Here is a 6,633-nt window from a genome sequence, read left to right as displayed (position 1 = left end):
AAGGCTTTTTGCAATGGGCTTCTTGGTGCAGCGCAGAGCCCCAGAGAGAGGCTTCTCAGAATTAAATCTTCTAACAGCAGTCTTTTTATTTATCCTCTTGTAGGGAGGGGAGAGAAAAACATGTTTACAATCTCTGCCGCCTGAGCCATAGATGACACCACTACATTTGTGAGCGCAGTAAACAAAACATTTACTGTGGCATAAAAACAATCCTGCACACTGAATAATTGGTTTGATACAGTGCCGTTGAAGGTAGAGCTGTCCTTGTGTTTGTCCAGCTTGCTGCACCTCCTCGCCCTCAACCCTCCGCTTCCTAGTCGCAGAAGCAGAGAACTACAATAATCATGCTGTGTTCACCTAACAGCATCACCAATCTCATCTCGCACGTGTCAAAAAGCCACAATTGAATGCAAGCCTCCAATTTACTGTTGAAGAAAAACTTTATTGTAATGAGAAACTTTAATCACAGTGACACAACGGCGATCACTATCAGATTAAATTGTTGTACACTTGGAGCTGCACTGCCCTTGTTTACCTGCCCTCATCTCCGTTTAAAAAATGAGCCCGGCTTTAAACACATAGCCCGCTGGCTCCTCATGTCACCCTGTCCAGCGACCACCTAGGACTGATGAAGTTTTAAATTACGTCCTCATAATTAAAAAAGGTTCACAGTGGCGATTTCTGTCCCGCAGTGAGAGTGAAAGACAGAGTAGATGGTCAGGAATAAATCAGCGTGCTGGAGGTCAGTGTGACCCGCAGAAGAGTAGCACCTCCGTGATAGATGCCCCTTGTTAAGAATGGCTTAAATGAAGCAGAAAGATGTGTGCTGAAGATAATGACTGTTATTATGAAAGTGTTGAGTGAGCCAAGTGGGGAGATGCACTTTATGTCAATGAGCTTAAAGATTCTGGGGAAAAAAACGGTGCTTAACATTCAGCTCTGTGGTGCAGAAAGTACAAGCAGTGATGATGAGGAGAGTAACTGGAACCTCCCACTCTTTACCCTCCTTGTGAGATTTGGAAGGATGGTGCCTTTAATTAGGCAAGTGACAGTGTGTCCAATTCACTTGGCTTAGGTATGGGGATAATGTCACTGCAGTTCAAAACAACAGTAATAGTTTTAACAGCAAGTGGGAACTAAGTTTTGTCCCATATGACAAAACTTTGGAGGACTCAGTTTTGCAGAGAAAAGTACCTTAGTGTGTGTGTGTATATATATATATATATATATATACGTGCATTAAGGCATATTTTTTTCTTTTCTATTGTATATGTTTTGGAGTTTGAGCCTGTTTACCAGAATTTAAATTATCCATATTTTTCATAGTTTCAAAGCTGCAGAGAAATCCTTCTCTGGTCTCCTGCACAGGCAGCAGGAATCTTCATCTTAGCTTCTCCTCAACACTTCCTCTGTGTTTCAGCTGTTCTCAGTCTGCTGTCATTGACCCGTCAGTTTTTTGATGTGGTATCAAGGACAGCCCTTCTCACACACACATGCACAGTAAGTGGCAGCCTGACTGCTCTCCAGCATGTCCCGGCTGTGCACAAACCCTTTAACTCCAGCATCTTTTAGGACTGCTGGAGGAAAATCTATGTTTTTTCCAAAAAGGCTGCAGCACTTCTATTGAGTTTCCTGTTTCACTGTGAGATACCAGTGTTGTTCTGGTCCCTGTTTATTGATGGAGAAGAAGAGATACCCCCGCTTCCGATCTGGTAGAACAAACATTTGCTGTAATTGATGCTGGCAGGAGGAGAAAGTATTCAATGAGAAAGGATTGTTTTCTCTGTAGATTTACAAAACAAAAATCTGTTGTATGTTGCATTTAGAAGACCAGAATTAAAAAAAAAAAGGCTGAATGCATCTATGTGTAAGAAAGATATTCCCACAGCACTCAGGTGTCCAGATGAATTAGGTAGAAACTGCTTGGCTCATCAAATGTATTAATGATGTTTTAGCGATGGATGCGCTTTCTGTCTCCATTAGTCAAAGAAATGTAAAAATTGGTTGGGCATTTTTAAACTTACAACGATGGATGAACACTTAGCAGGATTTATAGCTTCCTCAGACCTGACAGTCGTAATGACTTATGCAAATTGGAGGTTAAGTGCTGAGATGAGGCTGTTCAGCAGAAAAACAGAGATTCACGAACAGACCAAGGATGGATGGAAAGTAAATGAAGAGGCAGATGGGAGGATAAACCGTGAGCACTTGACATTTGTCTTTGTTTGTTGAGTGAGATGTGTGGAACTTGTGTTACCATGTTGCTTGATCGTCCTCCGGAGATATCTAAAAATGAACATGATGAAGTCAATTTGATTCTTTCTCTCGTGCTTAGTCTAACACCTCTATAATAACTGAGCAGATAAACGTAAAAAGATTGTGGGTGTGAGCTGTCACCTTATGTTTAGGTAGATCTCACAGTAATACTACTACTATATATTTATATATAATAATAAACTGCTAGTCCTATTTCTCAAAAAGCAAATGTCAACCATTTAAACCACATGTATTATTGATAATACAGCAAAGACACAAAGGCTGTGGAGCCATGCAGAATGTGGTTAGCATATGTCCCTATATTCCACCACAGATGCTGAACTGTGTGCTGATAACAAGCCCGATTGTCTCTTCTGTAGCCAAGAGGATGGATTTTAAAAAGAATTTCAGATTTTAATTGGTCATACATGCTTTTTTTCAGTTTTCTCACCTATCATATTTTTGATTTAGATTTTTTTTCACCTTTAATGGATATTTGATTATTACTAGGGTGTTTTTTCGTGCTCTACTCTATATATTCATGCAAAAAAATGGAAAAAAAAGCCCACATTTTTTTCTTGTATGGGCAAAGAGCATGCCCAAAATCAGTTTTTAGTATCAAAAACAGTGAAGCCCCTTATGATGTCATAAGCCTGCTGGTTTGTGCCATGTTAGCAGCATTAACAGCTGAAACGGTCCATTTGGAATAGATGCAACAATGTAGAGAACATATAGGATTTATGTGATTAATAAATCATTGTATTCTTTTTATTGTTTAGATTTACACAGGACATGTGTTGTTGCATATTTTAAAGCCTTTTACTAAATGTTTTTGAGCCATTTTGTCTTCTTGACGCATCTTAAAGGTAAAGACAGCCTTTTATCCAAAGTCTTTCCCTCGCCCTCTTGCTGAAACTCCACCGACCAGTGACTGTCATCCTAATCTCACTCAATGCCTGATAAGCAGCCATGAGCTGCCTGTGAGTGGAGCTCATCAGTTGCAGATTAATGTCCAGCTGTACACCCAGCACCATGCTGTGAAAATGATGAACAAAGGGAGACAGAAGAGTAGAATGACATTGTAAAGAGTGAAAGCCTGACTGTTAAAGCCTGGAAATTTGGTAAAAATATAGAGAAAGAGCAGAGATATGAAAACAATTTTCCTCTGAGGAGAGTAGGGGGACGAGCAGATAAGGCTTGGTGAAGAGAAAATGACAAGAGGTCGATGTGAAAATGTGAGAGGTCCCCGACCCTGAATTCATTACTGTGCTTTGTGTGCAGTGGGAGGTGAGGTGGGGTGAGTTACAACATCACCCGACCCTTACACAGGTTCGACTCCTGTAGAGATGGCCTCACAGCACACACACTTTTTGCAAGTTAGTACAAAAATACACCACAAACTGATTGTCCCTCTTTGCTAGGTCCAAAATCTACATAAAAAAGTTTTACCTTCATCAAACTCATAAGTTAGAGAAGAAGATATGTAGCCCCAGAGGCAAATAATGCATTAAGGATGTATTTAAAAATGAGTGTTTGTGTGATTAATCATCGTCCTATAAAGTGACAGCCCATGTGCATGTAATGGGACAGCTGGGATTTTGCTCAGTAATTACTGTTTTATTGAAAAATCTATATGTACAAAGAACAATTACAAAGGTTACAACATAAAGTGTTTGTACTGCACTATATTAGTGTTCAAGGCAAATCAGGCTGCACTGCAGGAATCATGTTTTCTGCTCATGTGAGAAAATGTGCATTAAAAATATATATGCACACATACACTCATATTAAAAATGGAGATTAAAACTTATGTTATATTTTAAAAAAAATAGCTGAACCTAAGTTTTGAACACACGTTCTCCAAATAAAAAAAAAAGCCATATTTAGTTGATAATACACCCACCAGATACATCTCATGGTTACATTTATGGTAATGTAACATGTGGACATACTGCCCAGAGAGCTGGTTGGTGGACGGGTATCCAAAACAGTGGGCTTTCGCTCAGAAGTTCAAGTCCCCTGACACCATGATTGTTTTCTTTTCACCTTGTGTTAACTTTTTGTTATTAAATGACTGGTTAAGGTTAGGCATTAAAAACATGGTATGGGTGTGGGGGCTAGGTAAGGATCTTCTGAAAACACAGGAAATCATCTTTGGCTGCCATTGGGACAAGTCCCAAATGCCATGTTTTCCTTGTGAGGACAGCCTGTTACTGCATATTGCCATCCAGACAGTCCTGTACAAAAACAGTCCTGCACATGAACTTCTGTAAAACTACAAAAACCTTTCATCTATGCACATGGAAAGCTTAAGGCAGCACGGTGTGCTCTTTCCACCTTAGGCTTTTCTCTGACGTACTTCTGTTTTTTTTATATATATAATTTGTTTGATAATGCAACAGCAATGTGATAGTTAGCCTTAAAGATAAAATGATTTTACTCCCACTGCAGCTTATATGATAAACTCACTTTCCTATGATTTATTTTACTGTTCAAATATAAATGTCACAACCAAACATCACCCTAAATTTTCATTTTCATTTTTAGTGCAATACATTTTAATGAAACATTACATACTGATGATGATGGACACCACATCTGTCATTTTTGTGTATATAATCAATGTTAAAAATACACAAGTGTGCAACATTTTGGTAAAAAATATGGGAAAACCATTGGATTGTCAGAATGCATCATGTCAGCTAACCAAACAACTACACAATGTCTCCACAAACAAGTTAAAGATGGAACGACTAAAACTGGAGTTTGATCCACTTCCAGTGATTACAGCAGTGTAAACACATCAGTTTTCTTTGGGAGCTGTGATATTGCTGCACTACAATGCCCCGGCTGTTGCTAAGTAACTGCTACGGCAACTGATCTTGTCATCATTGGACTAATATTAGGGGAGGCCTTGTTATTTGCAGTCTTTGTTGTAAGGTAGTGGAATATGATGTCATTTTTAGACAGTAACAATGAAAGAAAACAGAAAGCTCCTTATATATTGCTGGGCATAATAAATAACTGTAAGAAATAGCATAAAGATAAAACTTTCAGCACTAAATTCTGTTGGATTAAGAAGTTAATTGCACTCTTAATTCCTCATTTAATCCCTAAATCCACAGTCCTTACCTCCTGTAAGCACTTGTTACCAGTACAGAAATGTATGGATTATACCACATAACAGAAGTTACACACTTTTCACTGAAGCAAACAGATAACACTCTGCTCTTTGTCATCTTTCTGGCACCTCCTGCTTCCTTGTAGGCGTTTTTCTTTGCAGACATCCTGAGCTACACAATACCGGAAACTAAAGCAGCTAAATGGGACCCAGACATAATCACTTCTTTTCTCTGCCTACTGCACCAGAAAAGAAAAATGATGACGGTGCTTTGACAGGTGACCACTTTTAATCCATTTGTAGCCAAAGTGCTATTCAGAGTAATTAGGAGCTTCTATCAGTGTGTGACAGTTTATGTTTACTTTACTTTCTTCTAGGAAATTAGGTCATCAGTGACAGGCAAGATTAATGCATCTGATCTGCAGCTACATGCAATCACTGCCTGTGCCTGCGCCATAATATCTCTGGACTGAATCGATTATGATATGGCAGAGACTGGTTTTTACAAGAGAAACACTTTAAAACATGTGAAGTAACTTTGTTTAATGCAAAGTCAGTCAGAAGCATCATAAACTCTCACTGTGTGCCAGATAAACAGAGCAATAGCCTTTTTTTTTTGCAAAATGTAAAATTGTCCCAAGAACCAGTTTTGGCAGCTGAGGATCAGAATGGCTGGGTCCACGCCTTCAGCCGCCACCCAAGACACAACACACCCGACACCTATGGCCCCTTTTGTAGGTGATGGGTAAACCCATGTCGATTGTTCAGGCTAAACCTGGCCGGGCTCCATGACTGAGAGCCCAGTGAACAGGCACAGGCTGTCCCTCCCCTGGGCCTGGCTCCACCAGGCTCTTTGATACCTTGCCTGCCAGCCAGTTAATTGTGATCACCTGTGTGTCCAGGTGTGAATCAGTCTCTAATTAGATAGCTTCAGTAAAAACAGATGTGAGATCTGAGAACCAGCATCCAAGGTCAGTGCTCCGGTCATGCTGCCGCTTCATCAGTGCTCCTGCCTTTAAAAAACCGTAATCACGATAATAAAATGTCACCTCCTGTACGAGTCTATATATTTCCCCGGAGAGCTGAACCATATGCTTATGTATGCATGTTTGCATACAATGAGCTCACACATACACACTCAGACAACTGCTGAAGCCTAAATTTTGTACCTGGTCGTGTTTCCGTGATGAATCACAATCTCTGTCATAGATCTTTGGGTTTTATGTGAGCACATGAACATCGCTCTCGCAGAAAAA

This window comes from Parambassis ranga, chromosome 20 (genome assembly GCF_900634625.1).
Source record: "Parambassis ranga chromosome 20, fParRan2.1, whole genome shotgun sequence".
In the NCBI taxonomy this organism is placed as follows: Eukaryota; Metazoa; Chordata; class Actinopteri; family Ambassidae; genus Parambassis; species Parambassis ranga.
This window is presented reverse-complemented; position numbering follows the sequence as displayed.